General features: G+C 36.7%; 1 long non-coding RNA gene across 1 annotated transcript in view; it reads right to left on the bottom strand.

Moving 5' to 3' along the window:
- Window positions 1–8890: 8890 nt before the first annotated feature.
- The window catches only part of LOC146601828 (uncharacterized), a 12767-nt gene continuing 3856 nt past the window's right edge, over window positions 8891–17801 (bottom strand). The window contains exon 4 of the long non-coding RNA XR_014895066.1: window positions 8891–9241. This is a non-coding gene — a long non-coding RNA (uncharacterized LOC146601828). The remainder of the gene's footprint in view (window positions 9242–17801) is intronic.

Genomic DNA, 17801 nt, shown 5'->3' with positions numbered 1-17801 from the left:
CAGGTAAATAGATATCTATTGAAATGTTAACTAAAACTTATTTTTACCTGAGATAGGGGCGTAAATTTAATTAGAAGGCTAATACAGTTGATGGGTGTGTTAGGTTTTTATCTGGATTATATTTTATACCTATAAAAAAAATCTGTCTACATAAACTAAAAATATATAAACTATATTTAGAAATAGTTTTAAGTGAGCAGCTGAGTAACCAAATAAYTAGATAATCTATCATTACATATTACTCTAGGTCAAATGGTTGATGCAGTCACAGTTTGTAACCATCAATTTCACTTTTTAGTGATATCCTTAAACTCATCTATAAATATTTGCATTCATATATGAAGATATTTGCAATCCTAATAACACCTTCTTACAACTTTATAAGAAATTTATAAAAGGTGGTTTACTGGTAAATGTGACTGTACCTGGATAAGTAGATTTTAAATTTTAAGGTCTACATTTTCTTTCATTTATATTGATGTAATTGACATTTTCTCCTTACTTCAGTAATTTAAACTGGTTACATGTAAGCACAAATGAGATTATACTTTTGTTTAAATGTTTAACATGCACAATTTTTATGAGATTTTATAATATTAATACATTTCCTGTTCCTCTAACAGGAAATAATACACAAATATTTAAAGATAATTTGGACAAAACAGTCATATAAAGCATTCTTATGATTGCATATAAAAACATTTAAAAACTCAAAAGTATGAACATAAAAATGGTATATTCAGGAACCTGCTAAAATTGAATATTTTGATAATTTCTGTTATATTTTTAGTTTGAAAAAATTCTACTTAGAAAAAAGAATTTGAAAATATTTATTTTGAAATTTTATTGTTTCAAATTTTTAGCATGAATATATAACTGACATCAATATCTAACAGAAATAGGGATAAAAAGATTGTAAAGACACGCTACCCTTTCTTGTCTATAGAAAAACTGCAAGATTATTCTCTATAGCATCTCTCTACTGGCTTTAAATTGCCCAAGTTTTAAAATACAGAACTACTTTTTCCTTTAGTAATTTCTCTCTTTTTTTTTTTGAAATAAAAATGAGCCTATAGTCAAAAATATTTAATCTTTTTTTTTTTTTTTTAATAAAATTTCTTATGGAGGTAGGCTTTGGACGGAGTGTATCACTGTAATTTTCTCTTTGACTATAGTTTCACAAAGACAAAAAAAAATCTATAATTGAGCAGAGTCTTACGTTCAGTCCATAAAATTGTAACTTAATCTGTCTTTCTCCAAATATAGAACTTACTTAAGAAAACTGTGTGGAAATCCTAAATTTGGCAAAGAGTCATAAGTTACATGCACATGATCAGGAAAACTACTTTTTTCAAAGGTGGAGAGACTGACTGTAAAATTGATATTTCCCATCCGCTCTGTACGACTGTGGTAAAATAAAAATCTATTTTGTCTAAAAATAGGAACTTGAAAATCCCCTGAATTGAATAGTTGACTTTTCATCACCTTCTGGAAGTGCCRGCGGAGAAAACTGCCACCTGAGCTGACCCCAAAAGAAGGGATCAGCTCTGCATCCAGCCGCAGGCTTCTCCCCACGGCCTAACTCCGCAACACTAATATTGCGCACGAGCGCAGGTTTCGCTCTTGGCTGGAGGCCAATAAAAATYGGTGCACTAGCTGGGTACACAGGATTTACTGCAAGAACCAGTCACTTTGTTCTCTCATCCTTATGTCTTCACACCAATTAAAAAGGGTACAAGGGGGGCTTTAACTAGTGACTTGGTCGGTTCAKAAGGTGATAAAGCTGTTTGATATAGTGAGTTGATGCCAAATAACAAGGGTCAACAAGTCAAAGGTGTCTGAAATTTTAATAACTTAYAGATAACCTTTCCAAGTTTTCTAGTAATTATATTGAGATTTATCACTAATACTCTCAAGCAAAATGGGATTCTATCTTGTTGGGCATAATTTATTCTCCATAGAGATCCTGCAAATACTGAGGAAAAATTATAACAAATGAAAAATATACTTTTTAAAGTCCAGGAATTATCAGGAATAGGAATAACCAAGAACAAATAGAGGGTTTTAAAATGCTTTATCAAGTTTCTTTTCCCACTCTTTCTCCTTAAACTGTCTAACTCCACTCTTATTCCTGGGTTCTATGAAAGCTTATTTTTAACAGTTTTTTAAATAAACTTAAGATTTTGGACCATACTTTATAAATAAGTTGTCTCAGTTGTCTTGCCAGGTTTTCCAATACGCATCATTAGAATTATGTCTACTACACGTTGTATTAAGGAACATTTATAAAGACTGGAATGAACACTATTTCTCTTTTGTCACTTCTAGGGGGGAAAGTTAAAATATCTGTTTAATGGAGCACACTTGAAAGACTTCTTTGTCTGAAGGGTGACTGTTTCTAAAGGCARTTTCTTAAAAAAAAATTAGTCACTCACAGCCATGTGCAAAATGTTAATGATAAATCTAAAAAGTCATTTTCAAAGACATTGGTTAGACAAAGAATTGCTTGTTATTTCTTGTTATGTCTGTGATCATCAAGACAGTTTTTGCTTCTTGTTTTTGATTGMGATTTCAATCAGCTATTTTTATTGTATAGATCATATACATAATTATAATAAGCTCCAGATCTCTGAATTGGCTATAGTTTTCTAAACAACACATGCAAAAGACAACATCTTTGCAAGATACTCAGTAAGTCTGGAATGATTCAGATCCAGCTGTTCTACTGAGTTATTATGATTTGTCTTTACAACCTCCCTGGAGAGCAACTCATTTATTTTCTACTGTGAATTCTTCATAATCAGAAATGCTTGCTTTGATACTTCCATACTTTTACATTATCTGTCCTCTGTAATAGAGTCTAACAACATTTGTGCATGATGATGTTCAGAAATTTAGATAATGTTTTTCTTGGAAATCAGGCTGACTCATCCTTAGTTTTAATACTAAAGAAAATTAGCATATACTTGACAAATTATACTGAGATATATATATATTGCAAACAGAAGAGTGCTGGAAAATATTTACACTTCTACTAAAAGGTAATAACCATCCAGGAATTAAATTAAGTAAAGAACTATCAGATCAGAAGGAAAAGACTTGAACTTGTTTTTGTATTCATCCAAAAGTGTTTTTCCTTTCTGCCAATGTGYCTCATAACTTACAGATATCTCAGTGCTATTTCTATTATTCTTGTTGCAGCTTCCTCCACTTGAATAATAAAGCTCAAAACAAGACAGCTTGCAAGTACTGATGGTTTAATGTAGTAAGGTATTGARCTCCCTATTGTAGGTATTGGGAGGCAGTCATGTCTTTTCTAGTATCTGTGGAGCTGAGGGAGGACTTTAGACACTGAACARTGAAAATTCGGGGTCCTTGGTATGTCATCAGAGGTACTGGGAATATTCAGAATTTAGATCCAAAATTATGTTTTGAAATTACTTCTTGTAAAAAAATACAAACAGTAGTACATGCGTTTGTTAGGTTTTTCATTTTGCTTTCTATGGCATATCAGTGCCACTAAGTAGCTCAAAGCAGCCCAACAGCGGTCAGCAGACACTGTGTGTGTGACCGAAACACCGCATTCCAGATCTTATGATTTCTGGAACATGGCCATGAGAAAGAAAATACGCCCAGATCACTGCTGAGTGTGTCTGAAMTGGCTGCTCGCAGCTGTATAGGAGGAGCCAGGAGAACCTCTCTGAAGATTCTTCTGAGCAGAAAAGCAGGAAGACCCAGTCTGCCCTCCCCTGGTGCAGCGCACAATGTAGGTGCAATTCTGCAAATGCCCGTGCAGTTGTTGACTTGGTCCTCTGAGGGATATAGAAGTGCTTCTCAGTGGTGTCTTCTCCCTTGATGAGGTTAACGTGACTTAACTTCTTAACTTTAGGATTTCCTTGGAATTATCATAGAATCAGTAAGGTTGGAAGGGACCTCTGGAGATCATCTAGTCCAACCTCCCTGCTCAGCAGGGTCACCTACAGCATGGTRGACAGGGCTGCATCCAGACAGGCCTTGAAGATCTCCAGAGAAGGAGACTCCACCACCTCTCTGGGCAACCWGTGTCAGTGCTCTGTCACTCTCACRGTGAAGAAATTATCACCCTACCTTATCACATCTCTGGAAAGGGTAAGCCAAATGGGCAACTGTAGTCAAAGAGGGAAACAAGATATTTTTAGGGATTTAAGATAGCTGCTAGCAGATTCAGTATTCACTAGTTACCCAAGAGAAACCCATGGAAGAAAAATATAGATGTACACAGAGTACATAAAATTGGGTTCCCAAGAGAGAGGGTAGATCAGATATTTCTGAAAATCGCATCAACGGGCTTGGTGGCAGCTGTGTGCGTGTACATAGCTTTAAAAATATAACAATCAACTAAACCATCAATCTAAAAAAAAGAAGATAGTAATGGACAAACCATTGCAATTCTCATTACAGTTCCTATCTCATCTAGGAAAAGTGAAAAAGCATAAATATGAAAAATAAAACATTACAATTTTAAGAATTTATGAGGACACTAAGAATTTCACACCTATGTTTTGGATATTCTACTCCAAGAAAGACATAAAATCCAAAACAGAAATACCAAAACGTCAAAGTATTTATAATTTTCTTAAAGCGCCGATTAACATTCGGTAACCTTAGCTGACACGGCAAAGTCCAGCGCGGTAACAGAAGACTATTGTGATCTGATTTACTATAACAACATGGCATTTTTCCAGCTTGAACTACCAGTGGAAAGTTTCAGCACGTATGTCACTGCTCTTTCCTGGGTATGTCATGCCCAGGATCCCCATGCGTTCACTGCATACGCAATTTGACGCTGTGCTCTTTCAAAATCCCCAACCCAAACAAAAAGACACTGCTTGCATCATAAATTCAATGACTCATACCATAAAATCAGGCTTCCTCTTTATTTGGACCTTGAACAACTGGCTTGACCCGAGATGCAACAAATGTTTGCAGAAGGAAAAAAAAAAAAGCAGCTATTTCCCTTAAGCATCAGCGAGCTGGTAATAGCAGATGTCAGTTTAAGTGAGTTAACAGGGTCATGAAACCATTTACATTTTGTTTGACGTGTGAGTTTTGGAAGTTCCATGTAGCTTTTAAACAAATGCACTTCTCTGGTAGGAAAGAAGGGAAGAAAACTCCAACAACCTTTACACAAGGTGATAGACCTCTAAGTTAAGGGACTTCAAAAATCCCATTCCTCTATGTTGGAAACACTGTCCCTGACTATACATAAACGTGCTGTCAAAGCATAGGAAGCAAACACACGAGAATATACTGCAGACATAACAACTAGTATTGTTTTTAATTTGAGCAGATACCAATGTTTCAGATATTAAATTTGATTTTTAAGCTGCTGTTTTTACTTTAATTTGTTTGTTTGTTTGTTTGTTTGTTTCTCTTGGAAAGCTCTTCAGTGTTACCAAATCAAATTTCCTGGCTTAAAAACAGAATAATAGTGTCTCTTTCTTCTCGTTCCCAGACTCAGCTAATGCCCTGCATGTTTAATCTGCATGCTTCTTTGCTTGTGCATTACCAATATTCATAAATATTCCATAGGCACATTTATTCCCCTCTATTACCCTTGTAATCTTCCTTTGTGTACACCTGTACAACCCCATTATTTTCATGTTATAYCCTCCGCTATGCTCATGCCATGTTACTCAGGATAATGGCCATAACATAGCAACATAGATCAAAAAATGTTTTATTTATAAAAAAGAACTGTAAATAAGCTCTCTTTGGTCAGTGTTGAAATCTCCATGAAAGTCTCAGACMTAAGAAAATAATAATGTAATGCCAACAAAAGAATGCTACATATTATGCAGCTTATTCATATCAACTCAATGCAATAAAGCTACATTGGCAACCATAAAATGTTGAAAATGTATAGTATGAAGAGATAACACTATGTTCTTTATTAATCRGAGACAAAAATATACTACCTAGAATGGGATTTCACTAGAAATTCCTAATCAATTTCTGGAATAGAAGGAGGATTCAGTGAAAAATAAATCCTTAGCAAAACAAAAGACAGAAATTAGCAAAAAGGACATTAACTTCCGCATATCGCTGTGATTTGGCTCAGTGAACCAAATACAACCACAAAAGAGAAGTCCTAGGCACAGCTTCCTGCCAAATATTTTGCAGAATTCATCTGGTCAAGTACAAGATTTATTGGTGGGGGGGAGAAGGAAAAAAAAAAAAAAGAAATCTGTTGCATCCCTGCCAGACAGATGAGAAGTGACATTTTAAAATTATAATCTGACATATCTTCCAAATCTTTTTTTTTTAAGGGCTGCCTGGTACAGACAACTGTCTTTGTAACTGTTAATAAAAACAACTCAAGCTTGAAAGTTCAAAACTATATCAATACTTGCCGCCAACACACAGAAGTGAGGAATGTAAGTGTTATTCACAGCAGAGGAGTAACGGGGTAATGTAAAACCTCTCCTTTTTGTTCACACCCTGGCATTCTTCGCATTTGAGCCCTGACCGTCATGGAAACAAATGCTGAGTCAGACACGGGAATGCTGCCAGGTGCTTGCCATTGCCCGCAGGGGCAAGTTGGTCTGGGCTTGCTGAGTGATTTTGGCCTAAAATATCTTAAAATTTATTTCTGTAGTCAAAGGATTCCTGAGATGGCTTCTAAAGCAGACTAAGCTGAAGTTTTTTTCTTTAATAACTGCAGCCATTTCCTAATATTTTAGTGTATCATGGCAGTGTTTTATCCAGAAGAGCGTTTCAATTCTCCACATGTCATGTGAAATATGTCTGTTTCCATGATCCAGACAGATTAGGAAAGCTCCAAAAKTCATACTGAAACCTCATCGGGGTAAGCTGACATCATCCTGTTGAACTTGCTGACTGCACCGTCTGCACCATCAAGATGCTCAGAGCTGCCAACGTGGAAGATATACCCCATCATCTGCAAATTTTACACATCCTTTTATAAGCATGTAGGAAAAATCTGTCAGTACTTTGGGGAAAAATGTGATTTAATTTCTTTCCTCCCTGAATTATAGGGAAGTTCAATAAGTGACTTTCCTTCTGCTGAGAGGCTTCCTCTTCCTTTGTAAGTGCTCTTCTTTCCAATATGTCCTCCTCAAAACTCCCAAAACATTTTTATGAGCTCTGTAACAAAAGATTGTTCTCACTCTTCCATATTCACAAAACGTAATATCCACTGTCACAGTCTATGCTTCTAAGCCATTTAGTGAAATCCATTTATCGATACATATATTTGATACATGAGAAACTTTACTTACTGGGTCACTTGTACAAAACTAATGCATTATATTTAATAGCTATCTAGTACAGCTCAGCTTCGTAGCACTGCAAGCATTCTCAGGCTTTCTGTTTTATTGTAATGCACCCACATATAGGGTACGAAACATGAATCATTCCGACATAGCACTTTACTTTTCTGGGAGAAGAATTGAAAAATATTGCATCCATGTAAAATCAGAAAGAAAATGTAGGCACCACTATAGACAGCACTTTCACTTAGTGTAGTATGCCAAGTACCATAGGGCTAATGTCTGTTCTTGCCAATCATCAGTTTGGTTAAGTCTCAAGGCTTTGCAATTTTGCAAGTCTTCAAATGTTGCGGGAGTGTTTTTACTTACCAAGATCAGACCTTGAGTAAATTATGGGGTACTTAATAGTGGCAAATGACCAGCTTTATGTCTCATCCACCTTTATGGATCATCATCAAACTACCGCCAACAGGGAGAGGAGAGTAAGACCAATCTAATTGCAAAGTTTGAAGAAGACTTACTCATTATTCCTCATTTTCAGAGCTCCTGTATGACTGCCTGCTGCATGAGTCAATATGCCCAGGCATGCTATGCTAGATTTCTGCACTGAATTTATCCTTATAAGACAATAGAATGAAATGCAAGTAAAGGAATTCCCTTCCAGTCTTTCCATGTAGAAAATTTCCAGGTCAGACATGTTTAAACACAAAAAAATCTCTGGTTTACACCTTGGCTTTTTCACTAAGTTCCAAACAACCAGGAAACCCACACACTTTGATGGAAGCATCACTGCAGGTAAATAAATCTAATTCACAACTTTTGTGATAGTCTTCATTGTACATCAGAACAACCACACTGGATGAAGAGTCCACCTAGCCCAGTAATGTCTCTAAAGCTGTTCATCTGTTAACATATAAGGAAGAGGAGCACGAGGGAAAGCAGGTATGATATTTCACCTCTAATATTCTGGCTCCAGTTATTTTTGGAATTATTTTCTAAGTGCTTGTACAGTCTGTCTGTGAAGCTACATAAATGTTTTGCAAATACAGCATCCTCTGGCAAAGACTTCCACGATGATAAAACCTGTTGCATGAAGAACCACTTTGTTTTGTTTACTCTGAAACTACTACTAGGTTAGAGTAGTATAGATGGTCCCTCTCTTGTACTGGAATAAACACCAACAAGTCCCTGTCTACTCTCCCCAGAGCTCTCTACATTGTTTTGTAGATCTTTGTTTTATCTGTTCTAAGTTTTCTCTTTTCCAAGCTGAGCAGGTCCAAACTTCCCCACTGTTCCTTGCATGAAAGCTGCTCTGCACCTTTGTTCAACCTTGTTGCCCTTATTCCTTTCTTCTAAGATGATAGAGGCATCAAAGCACATAGATGATCCATTGACTCAATACAATAGCGTTATTATGATTTTTGTTTCTCTCTGTTTATGGTTTCTTTTCCTAAAAATTCCTGACATTAATTTTGCTTTTTTGATCACTGCCAAGCTCTGAGCTGATGTTTTCACAGAACTACTCTATAAGTGAGATAAAAGAATTACAACCCTAGTTCAGTGTACTTTAAACCTGTGAGACTTTATTCAAAGTAGTGATGCGCTAAGCAGTTGTGATAATAACCATAGTGGCAGCTCAATAGTGTTTTCGTTGCTGAATTTAGCTATCTTGTTCCAGCGATGAAACGTTCAGCTGACAAAGGAGCTAACGCTTACAGCAGCTCTGATCCTGCAGTCATCAGGTCTGGCTGTACTCAGGTGTGGCTTTACGGAGAGGATGACGAAGTATCAAACTTCCCGACTAATAACAGCTAGAATATGGTGGCATTTGCATGAGACATTTGTACAGTCATGTGGCCTCCTCCTTTACAGCCRCTCTGTAAGAAGCTCCAAGAGCTAATTTTTGACTCTTTGTATGAGACACAGGAGGAAAACAGCGGTACTTCTGGCACTATGGAACTCTTGTAGGCCTGTTGAAACAAAAGMTTCGTCAAAAATTGGGACTGAGGCTTAGAAGCTCAACCTAAAAGTTTCTGCTCTTGTGCTAACAGTTGTACAACAGCCATGATGACGCATTAATGAGGCACAGGAAGGTATATTTTGATGACTAATTTCTGGGTGTTGCAGAACAAATCTGGTAAAGTCACTRGCTTCCTCAGTGCTGCAAATTTGGGGAATTTTGTTAGTGAAAAATGTACTTGTTCCAAAAACTGTCTCACTCACCACTGAATTCAACGTTACATCTGTACCACGTAGCAGACACAGTGGGAATATCTCCCTTTTTATGCTCACACATTTTTTAAATAATGGAGGCATAATTTTATGCTGTTTCTCAGAATCATTGGTCATCTTCTTACATGAGCTAGAATTGAGGAGCAAGGATAAATGCTTGCTTTTGGTGTAAGAAGGAATGCACATAATATATGAACTCCAAACATTTCACCATCCTGCTTTTAGTTCTTCTTCATATGACTCCTGCAAAGCTCCCAACGTGAGCTTTTGGCAGGGATTCTCATTCCCATGCATAGTGTATGCAATGTTATCACTCTTTATTACATCCTGTCGATTCACTTGGGTTTCGAAGTAACTCAGGATGGATATTTGACAGATTAAAGGGAGACCAGGGACTCACTTTCTACTTTGGTAAGTAAAGTTTAARTATTATAATACATAGTGAAAAGACTTTTATTCAGGTACAGAAAATATAGTCCTGGGAATACCAACTCTGAATAGGCAAAATGTAGATGAAGGAAGAAAAGGTTCAGAGTACTGTAAAAATAAAGTAACTGCAAAGAGTAACTGTCATGCTCCTTGTTAATGTCAGCATTTAAATTGTGGGTGACTGCTTTTGAAGTAGTATGAGAAACAGCAATAACGTCAGGTTGGATAGCTAGCTTTAAATGGCAGGCCAGAATAAGGTGTAGTTTGAGCAGAAGGTCAAAGAGAAGGACTTACAGCAATTGTATGCTATGCTGGCTACCAGCACAGGAAGCTACAGTAAAGGCAATCAAGTCAAAGTCACAGTGCAGTTATTTAAAAACACAAATGAATACAGTGTGTCCTTGCCTGGCATTCAGATGTGCCCATATGCTCTGGAACTCATGTTGGAAGTGAACTCCTATTAGCAGGAAAAGTAGGAAAGGAAAAGAGAGAAGCCATAAAAGGCTTCGCAGATTTGGTTGTCTTTTATCTTCATCAACGTGTCTAGCCAACCCAGTGTGTAAATTCTTCAGCAAAMCATATAGGATATGGAGGAGAAAGAGGGAAGAGAAACAAATGATGGAGTGGAAAAATCTGTTGATGGGTGAATAGTGTTTTGTGTTTTTATGTTTTTTTCTCCCCCAATTACATTAAAATATTTGTTGCCAGGTCTCTTATATTGMTGAATAATTATTTTCTCCATAAAACTGCTTGAGATCAGAACTTTCACAGAATAAAAGGCCAGAAGGACTAATTCTGACAACGTATTCTGGCCTTCTGCAGAACTCAGGCCTGAGGATTTCTCTAAACTGATTTTTATTTCATGACTGTATGCAGACACCCATTAATGTATGCAGGACTCCAACACACTGAGACAAAACTGAATTTTGATTCTTAGTGGGCTTTATGATTGACTTGATTATGTGTACAGATATTGCTGATAAATAAAAGTAAGCCATAGCAAACAAACAGCAGAGACTGCGTCATACAGTCTTCAAGCAATGCTATCATGCTATTCTTCTCTGATAGTAAAGATAYAGCCTCTTCACCTGTTTTCTCCTGCAGTTACAAGGAACCCTGGGTTCCCGATCCACCAGGTCTTTAAGCYGGCACCTAATCAGACACACCTCCACTTTCTAAACCAAATGCCTAACTCTCTGCATCAAGTAGGGATCCACTCCTTGGGATTACAATATAGATGTAGCTACAGTAAATTTTGTATGTGTTAGTATGTACTATAAGACATTTGTTTGGTTAGACTGTTGTCATTGGTATTATGYATTTTCTGTTTATCCCAGAAGATTTGTTTGCAAATACTGCTGAAAAAGTCAGCCAAGTTTAATACACAGTATATTCTCCTAATGATATAGCRTATATCACCACGACAACTATTTCTCATGGGCTTTAAAATCTTGCCACTGCTGTTAAGTAACTGAAGAACTTGATATTTGCAAGTCTTTCCTTTCCAGGTAGCATTTGTGTGAGCACTCTCATTGACTTCAGGGAGATTACTGTGACTTACTCGATGCAAAWCAGGATTTTATCATGGGCATCTGCCATTAGACAATGTCAGGATCTGCAGAAGACACACTGTTTTCCATGGTGGGCACAAATACAATGAATATAAAATTGAAGAAAACTAAATTTGTCTTTGGTAAATTAGTACATAYATAAAGTGCCAATGTTATACTTTAGTGCATTAGCCCATGTGCATTTTGGCAAATGCCAGGCATGCAATATGTGACATTTCAGGTAGGTACATTATCTTGTCATATTCCACTCGACTATTTCCGATTCCAAACTTCATTTTTTTAGATTTTCATTTCCTTAATTTCTCCGCCTTGTAAAACTTCTTGTAGTTAGGTTATGTGAACAATTTGTTTTTTTTTCCAAAGACTCTAAAATGCCACGTTCATTTCCAAGCCTATGTCTCTTGTCAGACAGCAGTGCGGTGCAACACTGCCAAATCCAAACTTGTGGGCTGGATGCTTTGTTTAACAAAAGTAACCTGAAACTCTGTAAGCTTTGTATAATGCTAACATCTGCATTTATTCAACTGCAAATTATACGCACGAGGCCAKCTCCTAGCTGGTGTAAACAAGTATAGATTCTCCGAAGTAAGTGAGGATTGCCTCCACTTCTACACACTAAACATATGGTATACGTTCATTAGTTCACTTCCCTTCCACGAAGTTGGTCAGATTTCCAATGAAGTATTCATTCATAGTCTACYCTTACTTATTCCTTTTCTAAAATCTAAAATCCAAATTATGAATTCAAAATGTGTATCATGGGTCCTACACATTTGGGCTCAGATCRGGGATATGCTCAGACAGTTTCATCTAGTAAAAATGGTTCTTGAAACCATCACTGATTCTTAAATTTTCCATTAAAAAAAAATGAATTCCTGAAAGTTCAACTTTCTGCTGCAGATATTTGCGCAAAAATTGGACAACCTCCTTTTCCTTCCCTCCATACCTGCTTAGTCTTGAAGCAGAAATTCTCTCTTGCTGTGTGGGGAGAGAAAACTGTTTTCTTCCTGTCTCGCATCCTGTCCTGAACTTTACCTCCTGTCCATTAGGCCATGCCCAGATTCAGCTGAAACCTGGCATCGCACTCCTGGCAGGCAGGCAAGGAAGAGCAAATGGAAAGAGAAAACAGAAAATCCCACRGGGGAGCAAATAGCAGTCTCCACTGAACACGAGAGACTGAAGTAGAGGAGACGGAGCCAGCTTCTCCTCACAGGAGCATGCCGAAAGGAGGGAGGTAACGGCCGCAAAACTGAAGTAAGGAAATTCCAGCTAGACGCGAGGAAACTCTTCACCGGAAGAGTGCTTTGGCGCAGGAGCAGGTTGTCCAGAGACTGCAGAAACTCAGTCTTTGGTGATTTTCAAAACCTGCCTGGATAAGGAGTAATCCGATTTAACTTCAAAGTTGGGTTTAACTTCAAAGTTGGTCCTGCTTTGAGCAGGGGTTTGAATGAGATGGCTTCCTGGAATCCCTTCCAACCAAAACCCTTCCGTCTTTCTGGGATTTAGCCCACTTTTCAGGTGCCAGCAGCATAAAAAACAGACAAWTCTAGTGACTGCAGCTCACTAACACTGCATTAACACAACTGTAATTTGCAAAAAAAAATGATGTGCTCCTTTACGATTGCATTATAATTTTTCTCATCGCAGCTTACCCATCCCCAACAGATGCCAATCTAAGTTTTTCTCTGACAAAATCTAGAATATAGGCAGACAGGAAGAATGAGAAAAAACTTTCAGCTGTTTGCTAGACATTAGATTTGTACATTTCTGTACAAACTGTACTTAATTTTTTTTACTCTGGATTCCCCCCCCCATGTTGTTATTTGCAGTTTAACTTTTATAGATACTAGGAAAGATATGCCAAAAAAGGAAATGAAATGATAAAAGGAAACCCAAAGTTAATTTTCTTTTGTTTTCCTCGTGTTACTACATCCTATATAGAAAAACTACTTCTGTTTGGAATGTTTGGAAGGATATTTAGGAATGTAATGCATACAAATATACACTGAAMGCAGCTAATCTCTGTACTCATTTTGTGTTCCTGATAAGAAGCTACTAAACCCACATATGGAAATAATGTTTCTTATTTACTGTGGTTGTTCTAAGGTGACATAAAAAATAAAATTAAAAAGTGAATCATTCTTTYCTGATTGCAATTTACATCCATTTGCACCTGTGTTAACTACCAAAAAAGGTGTGAAGTAGTCAACAGCTAGGACCAAAATACCTCCTCACTAATAGGATAAAGATACTTTARAAAGATTATTGTCAAAAATTACTTTCTAGCACAGGAAAAGAAAATTAGTATCTTCAAATGTATACAAAGTGAATGTGCATTTTAACAGCATATAATAAATAAACCTTCTCTAAGATGTAAATATAATCTGACAAACTATTTGTAATGGAAAATTTATTCCGCAACTTGAACCCTATTTTCTTTCCATGCAACTTTTGTGAATAGACTTGCTTTTCAAGAATGTCTTCATTATCCRAAACTATTTTAACTAGTCACTACCCAAGGACGAAGATAAGCTGGAGTGAGTCCTGAGGCTGTTTGAGGTGGCTCACAAATATTCATTTGCACTTTAAAAGAAAATTTTCGCATCTCAGAATTTTCTTTGAATGCTCACCAACAGAGTTGGAAAGATTAAAAAAATACTCTGAGTAAATGTTCTTTTTCTGTAGTATCCCTTTCCATTCTAACTAGATTGCTAAATGCATGTCTYCTCTTGATTTGAAAGGATGCCTCATCCAAATACAGTAAGTGTGTAACACTCTCTCAGACAAGGACTTGTGCAACATCAAAAGCAAAGCTATGTTCTGATGCTACTGAATTTTACTGAAGGCTGCTTAAAAGCTCTTCAATGTTTGCTTGGAGCTATGTGATGCACCAGTTTTAAGATTCCACCTAAAGGCAGTATAGCATCAGGTGAAATACAGATGTTGAGAAGCAGATCCTTTCTGAAAGGTTAACTATTCAAACAGAGGAGTTCGAAAAAGCATGTGGCAATGGCATCCTGTTGCCTCCTATAATTTGGGAGGTAAAGTTGTGGCTCCTAGGAACTAACAGGGCCAAAGAAGAAACTTAGAGCAAAGCAGTGCACCTATTTTAGGTTTTATCTGGGAAAAAAAAAAAAAAAAAAAAGTTTGGTTCTTTATCCAGCCCCCACAGCAGTGAACAGAAAATACTTCATTTTCATCTCATATCCTCAATATAACTTTCATCTGAAAGGCAGGCAGACCAGAAAACCCATGCACAAGTCTAAAGCACGTAGAAGGCTGAAGCTTCCCTTCAGAGAGATGCCACAAAAGAGACCAAAGGAAAGCRTATCTGTTGTCATATGGAAACCAATGACTGTTTAAGAGATAATAGACATTTTCTTCTAAGAGAGAAAACGTAATAGCTCTTTCTTGGCTGACTACACTGCTTGTTTTCAAAGACAGTTCTAGTTAACTGCTTAAAATGACATTTCATGAAGCAGTTGTGTGTTTAAAGGAACCGGCAAAAAGTTGAAAAAAATTGAGACCTGTATATAATGTGTTCTCAGGACACACAATATTTGTGCTAAAGACAGAACTAAAACAACAGAAAGCAAAAACTCCTATTTATTTATTCATGAAATATAATATGAGCCTCCTCCTAACAAAAAGGAGAACATTGCCTGGCTGAAGCATCCTTACTCCCAAATGAGTACAAAATACAATTGCACGCCTACATTCATTTGAACAGTAAGGATGTGTTAGACACTCGGGATAGAAGTGCCTGCCCTTCTGCCTGCCAGAAGAATTTTTTGCACCTTAAAGGCATGACAGAGTCATAAGTATAATTTCTTATTAGGGACTATTTATCTCCTGTTGTTTCCATGTAACTGCAAACTTCCATTTTCCATTCATTGCTTGAGAACTCCGAGTAATAATTATAGTCATAACAGTAATGACAATGATACAAAATTTGCAGAAAAAAACAGGAAGAGTTTTAGAGGCRTAGCAGTTGGCATGTTTGACAAAAYGTGCATGATTTTGTCCAGGCATATAAGTGGATCCGTAAGTCATTCCACAAGTGGAGTCAATGTCACASTCGTGACATTTGCCAGTCATGGAGATCTGACATCCTTGTGTGTGCCATTACCGTACCATGAAGAGTCAGGAGCTTTTTGATTCCAACCTTTCCCCAATAAGCATGCCAAACATACTGCTGATGATTCAGTTTACAGGTTGTTGCTGATGTAGTCCCTCATTTCAGATCTTTGTTATGCCATAAATTTCACAAAAGTCTTGGCATTCTTCCTAAATCAGAAGGAAGGTGAAAAATGTCTGAGATTACTGATTCAGACTTTCATTGAATATGACTTTCATTTTTAATGGTAGGGTTTCCAGTATGGATACCTGTCTATGCATATCCATTCCAGTATGGATACCTTTCTTCACCCTGGGCAATACATCTAGTTTCTACAAAGATATGTAAGAGTTAATATCATATAATACCTTAAAATTATTTGTCAGTTTATAACTCAGTGGACTTCATTGACTTCGGCAGGACTGTAATTTTTTGCATCAATTGCTGATTAGCCTTTAACTCTTAATGTAATGCTTATATAAAGAAGTACACTGAAATTCAAAGACACTAAATCTTTCCCCTAAGGAATTAATTTATTATTAATTAACAGTTCTTCATAAAATTACCCAGATGCCAAAATGAACAAATTCATCTCTTCATCTACCAATTTCTGCAAATAACAGAATACTGTTAGATCTATGTGCTTCTCAGTTATATGCCAATGGGAACACAAAAGATGTGCAAGCTTGGAGAATATCCAAAGCCTATGTGAAAGAAGTTGTACTCTACTTGAATTGCTTTTCCCTACAGTTGTCAGTGAAAGTGCTATAGAGGTGGAGATCATTTGATAAATTACAAAATTTTAGAAAACAGGACAATGAAATATATCACTGGTATATCCTAAAMAATACTATGTCAGAAAATTATGTTCTGAGAGACTCCAAATTAAAAGAATCCATTACTTATYGTAATGGATAAGGATGATGCAACCAAATACTGTCTGGAGGCATTTGCAACACCTGAGAGATTATACCAGTCAGGCCAGCAGCTTTGCAACAAATGAGGTATATTAGACCTTAGTACTATCTGAAAATACATGTTTAAACTGAATGATCTTTCTGGATGGCAACTGATTATTGCTCTTAATCATCTTTATATATTTATTAAATGTTAAGATATAGAGAGTAAAATAGGGACAATTGCTGTTTGAGACGCCTTCTACACGTGGTCCTGAATTTGTCTCYGTGTTTATGAAGTGCAGAACTGAGGCTTACATGGAAACAGTCTTTCAGAGGACCGGAAGTCCCACATAGCATGTGGGGTTTTTTAATTGTTAACAACTTTTCTTGTTCCAGAATGAAGAATTTTTATCTTTGTGGAAAACAATCTAACATTCACCAGCATTAGCTGAAGTCACTACAGCATTTGGGGGGTTCTAACATTTACTCTGAATTTTTTGGCAGAGATGGGAGAAAAGACAACTCTTTTCTATCCCCAAAGTTTGTCAGATCAGTATTTGGAGATGGCATATATATTCCTCCACCTCACAGCCTACGCTACTCCACTCCCTCAACACTTTGGAGGAGCCTGGTGGTTATCCCACTCACCCAAAAAGTTAGAGGGTAAGATTTAAGCTTAATCTTTTTTAGTGATTCACAGTAGGGATTAAAATTTCATCTTCTTTTCCCCACATATGCTGTTTTCCTTTAGACTTTCTCTTAAGTAAGTCTCAGTTTTGCTGTCTCACTGTTTGTTTCAAAGACAGGACTTGAACRTATCTTTATTTTCTCTGTGAGAATGAAAGTTAAACAAGTGCTTAATGTTAACTTTGCCTAGTCCTATTTTCTGAATTGCATCCATAGGTCAAACCACCAACTTTTGGCTTTACCTACTTCTGCAGTAACTTCTAAACTGTAAAAAAAAATAGTTCTTTGCCTCTTTGGTTTTCCCAATGTATTTTAAGACCATCTAGTAAGCAAATACAAGATAATGAGCTATGCCTGCCACAGTAACTCATTTAAGGTATTCCTAACTAATATGGTATTTGTATTTTTTACTCCTTTGGTGCATGAGTGTAAAGAATTGTCATTTTTAAAACATATATGCTTATGGTGAGGTGTATTTTATGTATTCAAAGTGCATGAATAATGCCCTCTTATGGCAATATTTAGGGATTCCCCAAAATTTAGCTGGTCTAAGATCATTTACACTAGCAATACATGTGGAGGGGAAGGGAAAAAA

Source organism: Rhea americana, unplaced genomic scaffold (assembly GCF_003343005.1).
Source record: "Rhea americana isolate MKP2758 unplaced genomic scaffold, rheAme1 scaffold_1, whole genome shotgun sequence".
Classification (NCBI taxonomy): Eukaryota; Metazoa; Chordata; class Aves; order Rheiformes; family Rheidae; genus Rhea; species Rhea americana.
The sequence above is the reverse complement of the archived record's forward strand: the minus strand, read 5'-3'. Positions and strand labels throughout refer to the sequence as shown.